This window comes from Galleria mellonella, unplaced genomic scaffold (genome assembly GCF_026898425.1).
Source record: "Galleria mellonella isolate WM207_F2 unplaced genomic scaffold, CSIRO_AGI_GalMel_v1 utg139, whole genome shotgun sequence".
NCBI classification, from domain to species: domain Eukaryota; kingdom Metazoa; phylum Arthropoda; class Insecta; order Lepidoptera; family Pyralidae; genus Galleria; species Galleria mellonella.
This window is the reverse complement of record NW_026441995.1, coordinates 9,369,035-9,388,084: the sequence shown is the minus strand read 5'-3', so window position 1 is coordinate 9,388,084 and position 19,050 is coordinate 9,369,035. Positions and strand designations below refer to the sequence as shown.

Here is a 19,050-nt window from a genome sequence, read left to right as displayed (position 1 = left end):
TTTATGTAAAGGAATATGAACCTTGGATTTTTGTTAATAGCGTTATTGTACCTTTTTTTTTTGGATTTTGTCTGTAGTCCAACTATAGACAATATCCCATCAGAGAAGCTTCATAAGAGTAACAATATTGTTACTGATTATTGAAAATGTTACATTAAACGTTATAAACATTGCTTAAAATATGTGACAAAGTTTAAGTGGTTTAAAGTGGAAATAACTTACGTTGTTAAAACATCTACACTTAACCTCGCATCGTAAACTTACGTTCACTCGTGTTCGCACATCACACGACTTTTAAATATAAATTTTGTTAAAACCCTTTGAACGGTAGAAATTATGTACTTAACGGCAATGGATTACAAACCATTGCTTTTTTATTTTAAATATTTGTTATTCCGTTAAATTAACTCCCGGCTAAAAAAGGAAAAATTACAAGATTGAAACCTGCTTTATCAATCTATCGTGATGTAGCTTTAAAAATTGTTAAAAATAAAATTTTGTTTCGTTTCTTTATTCAAAATATGATTTTATAAATTACTTAAAGGATACCTCGAATAAATAATTTGAAGTACGAAAGCCTAAACGTGATGGATTATCTGATGTTTTACGAATAATGATTAATGACAGTGATAATCTTAGTTATTTTAAATTTATATTAAATAAGTAATATTTTGTCAAATTACTATAGATTTATATATACCAAAGGTTGTCTGGAAGAGATTGCTTAGCAATAAGACCGCCTTTTGTACTACACTATACGTATTGAAAATTGTTTTAACAAATCATGTTATGTTGGTGCAATAAAGTGTTAAATAAATAAATAAAAATAAAAAATAGATATAACAAATTTATGACTTTCTTCATAAAATTAAAAGGAGATAAATTGTTTAAACAACACATAATGTATTCTTGTATCAAATACATCGTGTTTTAATTGTACAACATATTCATTAGCTATTTTATTGTTGGTATTTTAGAAAAAAGTAAACGTTTATTTTTAAAAATAGTTAATCAAAAGTAATGTTTATAATTAATAATATTATTGGACTACATAATCTGACACAGAAATAAAGTTAAATAAAGGATCATTAGGAACATTAAAAAATATTAAAGTAAAAATATAATAGTTGCCGATTATTATAGTCTGAACCATAAGCGATGTAATTAATATAACTGAAATAATTGCTTGAGTAATATGTGCAGAGTAACTTTATAATGGAGTCTTAAATCATTAGACCATATCACGTTATGCTCTGTAGTTTATGCTCTTAATAGAAATAACATTGTAAGTCACAAAGTAAAATAAAGTTTAGTCTAATAATTAATTTAGTATACATTTATTTACGAATACACAAAAAGAAATTTTAGCTATTAAAATTTTGTAAACATTTATGTACTTACTACGTATTATTTGTTATAAAATATATTGAATTACGTTACTTGAGAATATTATCATTTTACAAAATATATTTTTAAAATCGCACACTGTAAAAATTAATTTAATGGTCGGCCAGGCAAAAAATAACAGATAGAACAAAAGGGGAATTGGAAAGTATTTTGAGCACGTACATCTTCGTAGCCCTGGGGTTCGTCCGATGGCTACTTTTAATTAATTAAAAAAAACCTAATCTCGATCAAAAGTTTGGACTATAGTCGGACTTTTAATTTGATGCAGTGAACAGTTCCAGTGTTGCAGGTTATTGCTGTATTATTATTTTTTTATTTATATAAAAAAATAATCGATATAGGTAGGTTTTTTATTGTCTTTTTTTGTTGTAATGAAATAGTAATAATTATAATACTTAAAGAATTATAACTTGATAGGTTTACGCTAGTAAAAATAGTTACTTTTTAAGTGAATGAGGTCATCACTACTAAGTTAAATGTGGTAACATTATTTTTGAAAGTGACATTAGCTTATGTTAGTTTACTGCATCGAATTAAAAGTCCGACAATATAGTTCGCTAAACTTCGACAGTCTACTTCGTCGTACATATAAAAAATTTAATTTAATTCAATTATCTATTACGAAGTTTATTATAGTTAGTTAAAATAGATTTGATGATATAATTACGTACAAAGTGCAAATATTACTAGTTGACTAGTAGATTATGCTCCAAGCATTAAGTCCGCCATTTGTAGTATATTTTCTTTGGTAAATAAAGTTAATATTTATTTAAATAAAGAAATTACTTATATACAAATAGATATATTATTATTATATATAAATATGTTCCATAATGTTTTTATTTATTGATATTAATTTTTAATTATTATAATTCAGACTCATTTTAAATTTCACTTGTTACTTAAATAAATATTCAAATAAATTAATACTCAAATTTGAAGTTACCAACATAAAGTTGCTAACTCTAGATTAAATATAAAGTTTCTGTTATAATTAAGCAAGGAAGAAGTTAACACGCGCGAACCACACATCAAATCAAATATTTGTGGCTTCATTCTAATCTATTCTTGCAACAAGTTTCCTTAGTGTTAATTAGAGAACAGGATTGAATTACACGAGCACTCTTCATTAAGTTAATGAAATAAGAAAGCTTTTATCAAACCGGTCATTTAAATAGTAAATTAAGAAAATAGCTGTAACGTTCGCGGACGATCTCGTCAACGCGTCACCCCAATTTGTATCTAACTTAATTTCGTAGTATTTGAAGCTAAAATTTTAATTAAATTAATGTTGTTGTGTCCTATCTCGAATTTTACTTTCCGTCCTCTTTATAAATTCTCTAGTGGCTATTAGAAGTTTTATTAATTTTACCTAAATTATTTTAACATTATTGTATTAATTGTCTCTGAAAATATATTACGAGTACTTATTATTATTTATTAAAGTATACCTCTTTTCCTTTTAAATTACTGATTATTTGTATGATACAAAATAATTAACTATTGCATGTACTAAAATTGTAAATTAAATTATAAATTATTCGTATGCCCAATACTAAACAACTTACAATTTAAGATGCATTGGCTTTCAGTCTTTCTCAAGTAAGGATCAAATGTATGATCAATACGATAATTCACGAGAAATTATATTAATTGTATTCCTACAAATAAATTCGTTGTCTATATTATATATATATATATATATATATATATATATATATATATATATATATATATATATATATATATATATATATATATATATATATATATATATACGTGATATCATTAAGTGAGTAAAACAATACAATTAATTATTTCTCATTATTCAAGCAGTGGCAGTACATTTTATCATCCCTACCCTGTCTGTAGTTTGTCCAGGCCAAACATATATAATAGATATAGGTGTATCTTGTCGGTCGGTATCAAATAAATGAGTTCGTTCGGTTTGATTCATGTGAATGGGGACCAGGAAATACCCGGCAACAAATAAAACGGTTGAAACTATTGAAGTACGTGGGGTTGTTGCCTCAATATATGTATACATTACACAAAAAAATTCTAGATTCGTATTTCCATACAATTGCCACAGCCAAAAGTGTTAAAAATTAGAATCAAAAGAAAAATGTAGTTGTTATAGAAGAAGACCTGAGTGAAGTTAATTATTATTAACCGTCACATAAAATTCAGTATTTTGATGTTATATTTATACTAAAGTTATAAGAACATATAGGTTTGTCAGGTATTAAAATTATAATTCCTTGTAGAAATATGTATCAAAATATTCAAAAGATGTAGAGCATCATCAATCATGGGATTAACCCTTCTTTGTATGATTTTTTTATTGGTGAAATAAATCAAGGTGATAATTCATGTTCAAAATTAAAGGAAAAATGGTTAAAAAAATAAATTTAAAGGTATTCAGATACGATCAACTTAAAGAGAAATTGATTTTTTATATAATTTTTGGGCATTCAATGTTATGATGGAAATTTCCACCATTATGCAAAGAAGAGTTAATATGCGACCAATTTGAGAGTAACCACATCCGTTACAAAAAGAATTAAAAAATCGGTATCGGTAAATCATAATTGGTGAAGATACATACATACATACATATCTGTCACGCCTGTCTCCCATTAGGATAGGCAGAAACAATGGAACGCCAAATGCTTCGATTCAAACAAACCTCTTGGTGAAGATATCGTGTAATATACCTACACTTCAAAAATACAATGCGAATTAAGAACTTCATTATCTTGGAAGTTGCTTAAAAAGAGTTGTAGCAATGCCCACAATTTTAGTTTTTCACGGAAGCCATTGTTTCTCAACTTAATAATAAAAAATATATAGCTGTCTCATGCTCTATTAAACTTGACGAAATTTAATTTCAGTAACGGTTTCGTATTTCGGAAGATAAATAGTAAATTCTTGAAACATTTGTTTTATTTGTATATCTTGACTTCTTAACTTTGTTTGATAAAATAAATCGAGATTGATGAGTTTTTAATAAAATCATCGTAAATGTAACAAATAATTTTGAATTTTAATTGCATAATATTTCATATTATAATAATATATAATTATGCACATTAAGGGAATAAAAGAAATTAAAAAAAAGGCTAATATCGGATTGACAAATCCTAGTATCCTAGAATATAATTTTCGTCATTTTATAGATAACGGTTATTTAAAAGTTTTTTTAGTAAAGATAATGTGATATTAATTTGTTTTAATAAAGTAAATGCTCAATGTTTTATCATAAAGTACATTGGACTTATCATCAGTTTCGGATATTTTAGTGTTTACCGATTTATTTGTTTCAAATTAAAATATCATTATGTGGTCCCGGCATAGAATAGGCCACCCCTTCTTTTCCTGTGAGTGTCGTAAGAGGCGACTGAGGGAACTTAATGGTAAAGGGATGGGCAGCAGAGGGACAACCCTCTTAAAACATTACTAAAACCTAACTACGATTGCCAATCCACCTGCCAAGCGTGGCAACTATTGCTAAAATCCCTGGTGGGGAGTTGGTACATTGGGAGGCCTATGTTCAGCATTGGGCAGTTAACGGTTGATATGATGTTGATAATTAAGACTTTCTTGGCGTATATATGTATATTATATATCTCATATATCAGGTATACCTAAGATGTGAAACGTTTTTTATTTGTCTAAGTATTTAACTACAAACTTGTAGTTACGAAACAGTTAATATAATATAAAATTAACTTTTTAATAAAAACACACATTAAATTCGTTCCAAAACCTATGGTAACTAAGACTAACATGACGAGATCAGCAGGTTATAAAATAAATATTTTTTTCGATGATTTTATAAATATAATTGAAGTTACTATTATTTAAAGAAAAAAGTGGTTCTCTTTTATAAAATATGTGTAAAATATTTTCATGAATACTTCGATTCTCTATATGAATACATAATTTTAATGCTTTACGTTAAAATTTCATTTATTAAAATAGATTTAGTATAACCTGACAGAGCGTAACTATATTTCCATCGTTTAAACTACAAAATAACAGCCAAAAAATAGAAACCCAACAAAGCTCGGTGGCAATTAAGAGCAGCATTCGCCCATACTATAGTTAAAGGTACCACTCGTGTAGCCCCATTGGAACATATCCCTATGCTGCTATATAACAGATAGGAGAGTCGTAGTTAATGGACAAACCACTCTTTACAAGTGCCTGGGTTATTTGGAAATAAAATAGGCGTACGAATGCGGAAAAATATAAACGCAGGACTTGTGTAGAATGAAATTTCTTTTTGTCTTATTTATGAATTTCATTAGTAATTTAATTTTGTTTTTCATATAAGGAAAATGTAATTTCCTTTTCAGTTGATCGCTTTCGAGGACTATATTGTCCTTAATTTAGAATGGTTTAGTCACAAAAAAAATGATTTTTAATATTGAATTTTAGTTTGTAAGACTACTTGTTACTTGCATACTTTTGATTGACAATTACTAAAGGTCATGTAGTTTAAACACTTTTCCTTTATGTTGAAGTTATATATATATATATATATATATATATATATATATATATATATATATATATATATATATATATATATATATACACACTATGCGTTAAAGTATAAATAAATATATAAAACTTTTTTAACTAATATTTTAGATTACAAATTAACTAGCTATATAAAGTAAGAAAGAAACTCATACGAAGTGACGGTTTCGAAGGTATTGCAGGGAGTCTCTGGATTTAATGCAGGATCCAGGTGGCTTTGGACTACTTTAGTTAGTTTTTGGGGTTTGTGTAAGACTTCTGTTCAGCACTAAATAATTAATATTATAATAATAATAATGATTTTTTTAGTGTTCTCAAAATCTGTATAACAATGATAATCCTACTAAAATTTGCTCAGCTAAAAATTATTGTTGAGTAAAATTTTTAAGACTAACATTAGCTAGTAATTGCTCTATTACTGTATTATTATTATCAGTTCAACCAATCTATCCTTTACTTTCTCATATTTCGCCACAAAGTACGGTCTTGAGCCACCCACATCTATAGAATCACTGCAACATGTTATAATGCCTTAATGTTTATGTTTGAAATTTTAGTTGGAAGCATGAACGCTAAGCTTGTAATAATGACTACCGCGAGCAGTTTATTATACCCTAGTCAGGAACAAAGAGCAATATAATCACTATTGTAATGGCTTAAAGAACCGGGGGTACATACATACATTCGTTGAATATCCTTTAGTTTTGGGTGTCCAATAAACTTCGCCGTTATTCAAGGTATTGTCCCTATGTTAATTTATTTTGTGCAATGAAACCACAAAGCGTTTGTCGTATTTATATAGTCGCTGAAACGATATACGGTAATACAAGGATGTAAATAGTTTTGTTTCGTGACATTAATAATATTAATTACTTTAATTTTAGTAGTTATTAAAATTACACAGAATTTCTCATAAATTTGCCATGTGCTCCCGGCATTAAACAGGCCACCCATTCCTTTCCCGTGAGTTTCGTAAAAGGCGACTAAAGGAGAGTGAGGTATGGGCAGCAGCATCCCTCTTAAAACATTTCCAAAGCCTAACTGCGGTACCAATTCTCCTGCCAAACGTGGCAACTACTGACAAAACCTTTCAAGAAGGAGGCTTATATTCAGCAGTCGATAGTTAAAGGCTGATATGATGATAATGATGATGATTAATCAGTATTTCAAGTGATTTTTGTTTCATAATAAAAATTATTATTTTTAAACCACGATATTATTAACATTGTAAATTATATATTAACATACTACTACAACGCCAACAAAATCTACTGTTATTTAATTTATAACGGTCATGTTGATGAGTTGTCAGGGGACTGAATTTATTTGATTACGTCTTAGGGGAATAATGTCCCCTCGTCAAGTAGGGAACGGCGTACACAGGCGCACAAAATGAGAAAGTCCGTATTTATCAGGTAAAAAGTAATAATAAAACAGAGCATCGTCTGGTTTTTAATTTTAGCATTCAATTTTTTACTTACTTATTGCCTCGCCTAAAAAAGTACTGTTTGTAAATACAGATGTCAAAACAAGCCAAAACATTTTCGATTAAATCGTGCCAAACAAAATGTAGGCGCTTCGTGCGCTCGTTTAACTTTGGGCTACAAAGTAATACAGTTTTGGACAAATCGAGCCAACACAACGACCAACACCGACAGAGTTATTGCACACTGTGACACTAGTAACACCTGTGTGTGACACCACAGTTTCCTCTCATCAAGCTTTCATGTATCCAAACTCACCCCGCACGATGGATGTACACGTTATGTTGAATATTTTCTACGAGACATTTGACATTGTAATTTGGTAGGGTTGCGGAGATTAATCTTGCTACTGTGTGCGTAGATTGCGGATTACGATGTAATATGCTTGGATTTGACAGAAGAGGAAGCATTATTTCGGTAATCACTTATATATTAAATTACATTTGATTTAAATTTTAATTTGCGATATGTATTTAAAAAAAAATCATCATTCAACTGTAGCTCATGGTAATTGAACAATGATCTTTATATTCAGTTCACATCATTTAAGTGTGAATATTCCTTAGAGAAATAAAAAAAGATCCGAATGCATGTATCTGTCTTGGAATATTTTGGATACCTACAATTTTTAGTTGTTGTCGCTGCGTCTGTCTAGTAAGATATTCTTTACTGAATTTATAAAAGGAAAAGTTTCATACTATATTTTTATTATACGTTATTAGACTTTTTTAACTAAAGTAAAAAAAGCCCTTTAAACTTTCTAATGGAATCATTAGTTTTAAATAATGTAATAGAATATTTTTTTATGAATAATTTACTTTTAAATAAAATGTGCATGATAAGAATCTTTGTTTCATACATTGCTTACACTATGTAAATTTATATATGATGTAAGTAGCAATTGCACGAAACGAAACGCAAATGAATTATAATAAAGATATAAAACGATAATATCTCAGTTATGTATATTTTTAATTCCATATCTTATTGCTTAAATAATTATGCACAAAATAAATTCGTAACATGAAAACACAAGGAAAATAATGGACATTCAATTAAAGCCATATCGTAGCAAACGTAACGAAATAGCTGGGCCCGCAATAACTGCTACGCTGAGTGGGTATTATTGCCAGTTATTAGGTCCGGACAGTTTATCGCCCCGAACACACTGAATTCTAAATAGGAATTGGTACTGCCTAAGAATAATGCCGACTGGCCTATAGATTCTTCTGTAAATAAAAATCGTTCATCCATTGTATACTTGCCTAATGACTAGGTACTACACATGTGTGGGTGCGGCTTCTCATGTTAAGAGATTCTAGGATTCGTATTATTGTAGGTTTCTAATGTGGTTTACAGGACGACGACATTACGACACGTGTCCCCTGATGTATGAAGTAAATAAGAATAATTTTCAAAATATTCAAACATGAATTTAATGGATATAGGTTGGGATTCGATCTTGGGATTCGGGATGTCAATCAAGTGCCCGCTTAAACGGTTATCAAACTCTTAATCAATAAATAAAATTATACTAAAGTTATTGACACAAACGTGTAATAATTTGTGTACTATCCTTTACAATATCTTGTGTAATATAACTAACTAACCTAACGTAATTAATTAAATTTGAATTATACAATAAAATGTAAAGTAATAATCACTGTCTTATAGCTGAAGGTAATCTTCCAAAACAACCTTAGGCTATTTTAATATAATACTCGTAATATCCAAAGAATTATAACTTTGAAATATTTGTGTATATTTATCTCCTGTGATTGAGCTATGATTTTCGAAAGTAACTAAAATATCTACGTACTAATAGTGTTTTCTTTTCGTATGAATTTTACCGTATAATCAATCGTACCTACACACGCTTCAGTCTTTTCTCTCTCAGGAGAGTTTCCTTGCATACTTATCTGATTTTCTTAGAGATACAGATAAATAATTGTTATTTTGTATACTGTTATTGCGAGTTGCGACAGGGGAGTGCTATATATAAGTAGACGGTGTCTGTCCCAGGGGTTAAAGAATTACGTTTAAGTGCGCTGTATCTTTATTTTTGGCGTTTAATCTACTTGCGATTTATTCTTATAGTTTGTCATTTATTACAATACTAACTGTAATTTAGGGCTTTGATTGCGTGAATTATATCTTAAAATAAAGTATATTGATTATTTTAAACAAGTACTCTATATAATAAATTATATTGTGCTTTATTCAAATATTTTCATTTAAATTCGTCGAGTCATTTAGGCGTTATTAATTAACGATCATCCAAATATTTTTTAGGATGGGTATTAATTTGTTTTTCGTTTTATATCACTAACTTTTTTTTTTATACATCGCAGGGGACAGACGAGTATGCGGCTCACCTGATGGTAAGTGACTTCCGCCGCTCATGATCACCCACAACACCAGCGGTATTGCAGATGTGCTGCCGGCCTTTTGAAAACGACATATACTCTTTTCTTGAAGATTATGTTGTCGTATAGGTTCGGAAATACTACTGCTAGAAGTTGATTCCAAAGAATGGTTGTGCGTGAAAAAAAGTGTCTTGAAAAACGCACGGTGGAAGACCGCCACTCGTCCAGATTATTGGGATGAAACTTTAGTTTGTGGCGGGTTGTACGGTGGTGAAAATCAGCAGCAGGTATCAATCCGAACAATTCCTCAGAACACTCCCCATAATAAATTCGGTAGAAGATGCATAGAGATGCAATATCTCTGCGCAGTTTTAGTGGGTCAAGTCGGACAGTAAGGCGTTGACTATCAATAATTCGAGCCGCCCGACTTTGAATGCGGTCTAACGGAAGGAGTTGGTACTGTGGTGCTCCTGCCCATATGTATTATGTTAGTAAACATAATCATATATCAACATAATTATATAGGCCACGTGCTATCTAAATAAGTAATCAAGATTCTAAGAAACCGGCGTATATGCGTAGAACAGGTTACGAAATTAGATGACGTGACAATATATATATAAGGGTAGCGGGTTTATATATTTTGTTCTCGAAATATTCTGCAAAGAACTTAGTTGAAGATCACTCACCAGAGGGAGACTTTGTACAAAAGTCGATTGCTTGAGTACCTCTGTCCCATTCGTGTTTCAACCGTGAAGCAGTTGTATTTGCATGGCTGTATTTCGGTTTGAAGGGTGGGATATGGCGTGAATTTACTGGGTACAGAGGAATAACATCTGAGTTCTTAGGAATGGCAAAGCATGGGGGTATCATGGGCGAAACAGTATACTCTGTTATATCCATAGTACTGCTCATGTCTATAGGCGACGGTTACCACTTTCCATCAGGTGGGCTGTCAGCTTGTATGCCATTCTAAGTTGTATAAAAAAAAGATAAGATTATATTAATAAAAAATATATGATAAAACAGATTTTTTCTCTAGGTAATTAAACAGAATCATCACCATATGTTCTTAAAGCAAGGTTTTAGGAGTATTTTTTATTAGAAATGTATCTTACACATTTATTATATACAAGGGCAAAATTTAGTATTTTACAAGCTTCCATTTATATAAAGCACACACAGTCAATATAAACTTGCACTAACTGAGACTAGTGTGTGTACTGAACTAGTGAACTAAAGTTAGCGTTTGAGCTTCGAGCTGAGTAGGCACGTGGTTACGCTTCCGATTTCCTTAATTGGTAAATCTTAACTACGTCAGCTCTTTCCAATTAAGCTGAGATTCTATGCAACCGTTCAGATGAGCAAAATTTAATGCATCGGTAGTTGCAACGTACTAGTGTTGTCTAAGAATCAATTATAATTTAATTGATAGTGTTAAAATGATTTAAATATCGATTGGACTATTATTATTTTATTATTATGTAATTTAATCGACTATAATCTATTAATCAATGGTTTGTAGTATATAATACTGTCGATAATAATGTCATTGTATCAAAAGTAGGTAAAATATCTTTTCAATACAAAATATTATGAATTAAATTATATATAATCGACATATTTTAGTACCTACTTTATATCGATTATATCGATCTACTTTTAGCAAAAGTATCGATGTACCTGTATGAAACACTAGTCGTGTATAGCAGAATGTATAACTGGAAAGGATGTTAATTAAATCGTAGCCAGAGTGATTAATAATGGAGTTTGTTAACTTCAATTGTTCTATCATTGCAGTGTTACTATGCTCATAAGTTTGTCTATGTAGTAATTAAAACAAAATTTTTTTCATATATTTCGTTATCTTTTTCTTAAATCCTTACTAATATTATAAATGTGTAAGTGAGTTTGTTTGTTTGTTACTTCTTAGCACTTTAACGGCTTAACCAATCATTAAGAAATTTGGTATACATGTAACTACATGGGATGGAGTAGGACAGAGGCTAGATCAGTAAACATATTCCGGCCATGAAAACTCGCGGGTCAAAAATAGTAGATATTATAAATAGGGGTTACCTGTCCTCTTGATAACAATATACCAGGTCGACTGTCCATTATCTCATTTAATTTCCAATCATTTTATTATGATGTAAGTATGAATTGACTTCACTTTATCTTTACCTCTTTCCTCACTGTTGCGAGCCAGGATACCTATCAATAATGCTGCTTAGGAACCTTTCCATTTTTATTCTTTGAAAAAAAAAAACTACATAATTACAAAGAACTTTACAAAATATATATAATAAAAATTTATAACAACAGCAACCTCTAATATCTACTTAATACAATGTAGACTGTATCTTATTGTTCGTTCGAAAGATTCTGACAAAAGATTTACTGTCATAATATTTTTCATATTGCTCTATTTTTAAAATCGGTTCTATAAATTTGTGATTTGGTTTTCACTACTTATTTCGTCTTTATCCGAATTTATAATAGTAATGGATTGATCATCAAAACACAGTTTAATTCATAGTGAATTACCATCGAAGTTATTGAACACAATATATAATCAGTACTTTTTTAAAATGTGAACTTAATTCTTCTAAGCATAAAGCTTATTACTGAATAACTGCTGTCTACAAACCAGTTACGTATTGTTGATTATGGCAACAATTATATGGCCAAGTCGAAACGAAGTCGAATTGTTGTCGTGATGAGTTCGATCTTGGCTAGGCGTTACCGATTTTGGCTATTGATCGCGTAGGTAATTGAAACTGATCGAGTTGAGTACATTCGGATCACGTAGCCGAGTTGTCCGGGAGGCGGGACGTGTTCACCGCCACGATCCGATCTCGAATACTCAATACATTATCGTTATCATAAGCGCGAAATCAATTATGAACACGTGTTTGCTTATAAGTTGCGGATAGTTCTTTTTCTATATCCTTTTGATATTTCTTTGCTTTTTAGGTATTCGCGGTCTTTTTTTTTAATTATTATTTATATTTGACGGGTTCTTACTTTCCGTTATAGCTTGCTATATTTTTATCTTATAATTTTTTATTCTTCTCTCGATTTCTCGATTAAAATGTATGTAAGTTAATTCAGATATTATTACATTAAAATATAATATTCACTTACGAAACTCTTAATAATAAAAGATATATCTTAATCGCTATTTAACCCACTCTTTTGAGCGAGTGAGTATTTCTTGCCGAATAAAAGTGCAAGTATATATTATATAGTATATATTGGAAGTAAATGTATCCTGTTTATAATATAAAGAAGTAATAAAATAATTTATAGATAATATAATTTAATGTATTTCATAAACAAACATTTCAAAACGCGATTTTGCCTACTCTCTTTTATTGCCAAACATATAGGAATTTTTCTCCATGTAAACGAGTTAAATCAACCATAAATTTTCCCCAAAATGGGCTCCTCGAATAAGTTATCATCGGCAGTTAGGAAAGAGAATCCGCGAATTTTATCATTCGATAAGGCTCTCTTCTTCTTCCACACAATATCCCAACAAACATTTGTCACGATATATATACTTATATAAGTAGGATTTTTAATATAAAGTAATGTCTGTATTTATCGTGATCACATTATATTTTATAGTTACTATTAAAAGAGGGCGATGTAGTCCAGTGGTATACAATTGTAACTGGAATTTAGAGATCGCAAAAGTTGTGGGTTCGAATTTGATCGGCGACACCAAGAACTGTATATTTATTTACTATTCTATTTTGGAAACCAACAAACACTGATAAGTAATAGAATTAATCCAAAACACGATGGTTTCTAATATAATTGGCGAAATGTTTGTTTACCACAAATGCCTCTGACTACGCTATTAACAATTTAGCATATTTATTATTTAATAATTCAATTGTTATTATATTTACACTGTCTTAAATTTTAAATATAAATTTTTAGACACTTTTTATTTTATCATATTGTGTTTTTATATTTACAACACCGTTAAAGTAGTATATTTTATTTTTTCTTGTTATTCAAATAGTATGTGTGTTGTATCTATGCATTTTAACGTAAAAATTTTGAAACTATTTTCGTTAGAAGATATAAAAGCTACCGTTTGAAATGTTTAACGCTGAATCCGCTAGGAATTTCAAGCTTCATTGAATTCGGTCCGATCTGTTTTGCTACACAATTTGAATCCAACTTCGATATTAAATTGGCTAGTTAGATAAAAATATTATTGCAATATATCTATACTATTATTTCGAATGTGATATATTATAAGTCTGTATTTGATCTTTTTCTTGTTTGTTTATTTGTTATCTCTTGGCGCCTTACCGGTTGAACCATTTTACATGAATATTTGGTATACTCATCATAATTAGCATTAAAGAAAGTGATCTTTTTTTTTATCTCAGTCATTTCATATGTCCCGGTCACGTAGAGAAGTCAGACACATCTATCGTAATGAGCAGTGAATGTCTATTGTAATTGTAATATACTATTATTAGGGGAATTTATAACGAGGTCACATTTTTATATATTACTAGCTGACTCGGCAAACGTTGTTTTACCATATACGTTATTTCGAGAATTATACTTGAAAATTTATCCTACTGCAATAATTATATTCGATTTCCATCTTGCAAGCTTCTTGCAGCATATAAAATCGCGATTAAAAAACAGGGGTTGATCGTAAAACCGTGAAAATTTTAATTTGTATGTATTTTTCAATGCTAAATAAAAATTAAATAAAAATAAAAAAAAGTCAAAATAATAAAAAAAATTTGGGGGTGGGTCACCTTTAACATTGAGGGGTATGAAAAATAGATGTTGGCCGATTCTCAGTTCTATCCAATATGTACACAAAATTTCATGAAAATCGGTAAAGCCGTTTCGGAGGACTTTGGTAACAAACACCGTGACAAGAGAATTTTATATATTAGATATAATTTATTTAAGTAGGTTCAATATTTATTTTGACATCTGAAAGTGTCAGACAAATTTATTTACACGTTTTTAATGTTAGCTTAATAACAATTTTAAATTAATCATTTGGGATATGAAAAAATTAAGTCGTCATCTAAGTGGTAAAGCCATTTGACTGTGCCTTTACAACCGACTTCTTCTTTAATGTTTGTTATCTCATAACTTCCTTAGTTGTAAACCTATTTTGAAAATTCTAATTTCTTAATAAATTTATCTGAAATTTATCTTATAGATTGAAGATACAGAAATTTTACCAAAATCGGTTCAGTACTTTAATTTTTATATCAAAATAACTAGTTTAAACACAATTGATGTCGAATTTTTTTGTGGGATACAATTTAATTATTCTATGATTGTACCATGATCTGCATTCTTTAAAAACATGCTTTGAATTATAATGCATAATTGGTATAGATTGGTAAACAATTTAAAAATCTAACACATGGGCAATAAATCAATGAAATAGCAATGCAATAGATTGAGAATAATATATAAACATTACAAGTTTTAAGTAATTGAAACGTTTTTCACTTTTTTACGAAATAGAGTTAACCCACTTACAATTATCTAGTCTACGCAATGTACGAGTATATAAATATTATTTATCAGTTATGCTCGTAATTGTTTAATTGACTTTCCGCACATTCTATGTTCGTCTACGTATAAAGGTATTATGTCAGAGTCTCGTTAATTTTTATCGCACAAGTGATTATTTTTATCCAATTTGCCTCATTCCTATTTTATTGCACGGTGTGTGGTAACCATTTTTAATAAGTTTCATAGGATGTTGCAAGTTGACGCCTATACAGGTTCCTACGTATGTAGCAATGTATTATGCTTCTCGATGCTTGCAAAAGCGAATTTGCATGAGAGAATAAACTACAGTACTTTATTACAAGTTGTTAGCGATTACAATTATCAAGAATAGAGCCTTTCATCTGTTGGTATAATGAAAAGTTCTATTTTATGAAATTCTATTGGCTATTCATATCTTAGGACCGTTTATTTAATGTTTTGCATATATAGAACGAACATTTGTCTCAACTATTTATCTTTCGTCTTTGCTTATTAGCTTTTGCTTGCTACTAAATTCATAGTTTTTAATAAGTAATGAGTTGGAATAACGAGGAATATATAAACTAATAAATTTTATTGTACAAAGTACGTTTGTATCGTTTTATCTGTAAAAATTCACATTACATTCGTGCCACTTTATACTTACTTACTAACTATTAATACAATATGATGGAGAGTCAGTTATAATAACTTACTTTCTATTGGGTTGACAGTGATAACCATCTACTATAAACAATACACTTCACAAATAATACTCTGCTGTTCATGGTGTCCTTCATCCGTTGTCATTTCTGAGAAGGTGTTATGCCTTTTGTTTCGGGGAGTGCAATCTCTAACTTAAGAGGTACTATTGCTCTGTATGCGTATGTATGTATGTGTGTGTGTGTGTGTATTATGCGAAAACAAATTAGTGGGAACAAATTGAAATACTATAATAGTACATCTTTCTTCTACCGCTATTTCTATTTTTTCACTATCTTGAATTCAAAGTTAAGGTTAATAAAAGTAAGAAAAAAGTGAAAAGCTATTTATAGAAACTTGAAAAAAAGTCGTCTAATGTGAGTTATCGATTCATTTTAACTTCACACGTATTCCAGTTTTCTCCGAAGACTACATTGTTTATGAGTATTAAACGGTTATTGTGCTGCATACCATAGTGTTACTGGTTTTGTGCCCATACCGCCACAATTGAATGCTTACTTTCACTCAATCGGTACGTATACAATTCCCAATCGAGATACTCAATGTACACGATTTCCTCATTAACGTGCTTTTGTTAGAGTGTTTGGGTTATATGTATGTAGATATGGCTCAGGGTTGCCGATTAGGATACAAAACACAGAATTTTTATTAATCTGTACTATTTTTAATTTATATACATATGGAGAAAAAAAAATTTGAGGACATTTAACAATGTACGCGTATTTGTCTAGAAATGTAGATTTTTATATCGAGTCGATTATCTAGATTCGATTAAATTATACTTTGTGAAATTGATATGACTTTACAGGAAATGATCTGCAGGTGAAATTGAGTATTTTTTATATATAAACGTTGGTTGAAAAATGAATAATAAATGTAGCGTCCCATACTAACTTTTCAGCTGAATGCGCACTACGTACGTACATATACCCCCTTATTTATAAAAACTAAAACGTTCTACAAACCTATTTTACCTATTACAGTGTTTAGTAGGTTTATAAAAGGCTTGACATTTTTATAAGGGGGATGATGTGTAGTATAAAAGCTTCAAATTTTTTTCGCGTTTTGGATCTATGTATTTTAAAGTATGCATGTATTATACTATCAGTTTTATTAGAATATTAATAATAATAATAGAAAGAATATTAATAATTCGATTTCATGATGTGTGCAATTTGAAATCTAACTGGTTGACAACCTTGACGTTCCGGAGCGATGGAAACAGTCACTAATCAAAGCATCAAGGTGTCTCTACTCTCAACATGCATAATATGATTCAAGACTATTATTATACGTCTACAATCGTACGTTCAGTTTATTACATCAAGATTGTTGTCTCGACTTTACCACAAATAGTTTCTGTACTGAGTTTGCAACGTAATAAAATGGGTTAATGGATCAAGATTAGTAAATTAAGATACTTGCTAATTACAAGCGTGTGATTAATATTAATATCTGATAAACAAAGGCATAAGGATTACTTATAAAGATAAAGTAGTAGTAAGTAAAGGTAATTTACAAATTTTGTAAGTTATGTTAGGATAAAGGGGAAAAAAATAAGACTTTATGCTGAACATAAACTGACTAATATAAAAAAAATTGTAACGAAACGATTTTTGTACAAGAGAAATATTTAATAAAAATACGACATGTCTTAAGAAAGATACTAAGACCAATATAAGTCAAAATAATATTTTTTAGAAATTTAATTGTCAGTCTGTGTGTTCGTTCCAAAATGTACTGTACCAAATTGGATATGATTTTCACAGTGTTATTCCTGATTCAAAATTTAACTTAAAATCTGATATGTGTTAAATTTTGATATGCCTATTTAATATTCATTAGTTTTCCTACTTTGGAAATCCACGCATACGAAGTAGGGGGCAAAAACTTATAATAACTAAAAAATGTAATTTATTAAACATATATATTAAATTAAATGGAAGTAATAAAATCGAAAGAAGTGTATATTTCAGTCATTTTTAAAAAGTATGATCTTTTTGAAATGTCATAATATAAGATCTCGTTTAAATAAAGCTACTTCAAAACTTCTGAGCTGCTTGACTAAGGCAATTATCAAAACCATAATCTGCAGAAAACAGTACAAGTACGGACTGAAATAGATAATACCTAGTTCTAGAACCTTCGCATGTTTAGAATGCATAAGAATTTATATATATGTCACTATTACTCCTTACAGATAACGTAGTCGATAAATGATATTTTGTTCGACTATAGTTCCTGGTTCGTTACATTCTTATGGTAATATCGGTTGGCTTGTAGGTTTGTCCGTCATATTGGAATTCGAGGTTATTTTAATGTATATGTCAGTGATTAATGTACAAATATTCATGTTATGATATTTTTACTAAACAATTTTTTATTGTCATATTATTAATTTAGATTTATTTCTTATATTTTGAATGTACTAGTTGTTTCGACAAAAGCTTTTATATCTCCTAGTGCTATCTACCGCGTTTTGTTTTTATTAGAACAAAACATTTTTAAAGTTGGGGTACCTATACAAGATACAAGATACATTTACAAAATTTTATTGAATCTGTTGGGTGATTTCAGAGATTACTGTGAACGTATACAATGACATGGGATTTTCATATATTAAGATTATAACAAAGTACTCTGAAGTAACCAATTTGATAAGTATATAGCTATATACGTATTTATATATCACACAATATACATGTGTCGTATAGGTTCAAGTGTTCTCAGTGGTTAACTTAATTTTCAATTTAGCAAACTCATGGTTATAACGTTTTCTTCTTAGAAATTGATATTATGACGATGTCATGTTTTCTTTGGAAAGTAGGTTAACATAATGAAGTTTCTCAGAAGGAAATTTACTTTCAGTTAATAGTAAGAGTTAACACAGTGATTAATTGCAATAAGATGGGAACTAAATAGACTCATCTCATCTTTTCTCAAATAACAACAGATAGGTTGTAATTGATGAATTTTGTTTGTCG

General features: G+C 29.5%; 1 protein-coding gene across 1 annotated transcript in view; it reads left to right on the top strand.

The window, feature by feature from the left end:
• Positions 1–19,050, top strand: part of LOC113511946 (uncharacterized) — a 191,638-nt gene that overhangs the window by 98,166 nt on the left and 74,422 nt on the right. The window lies entirely within an intron of this gene.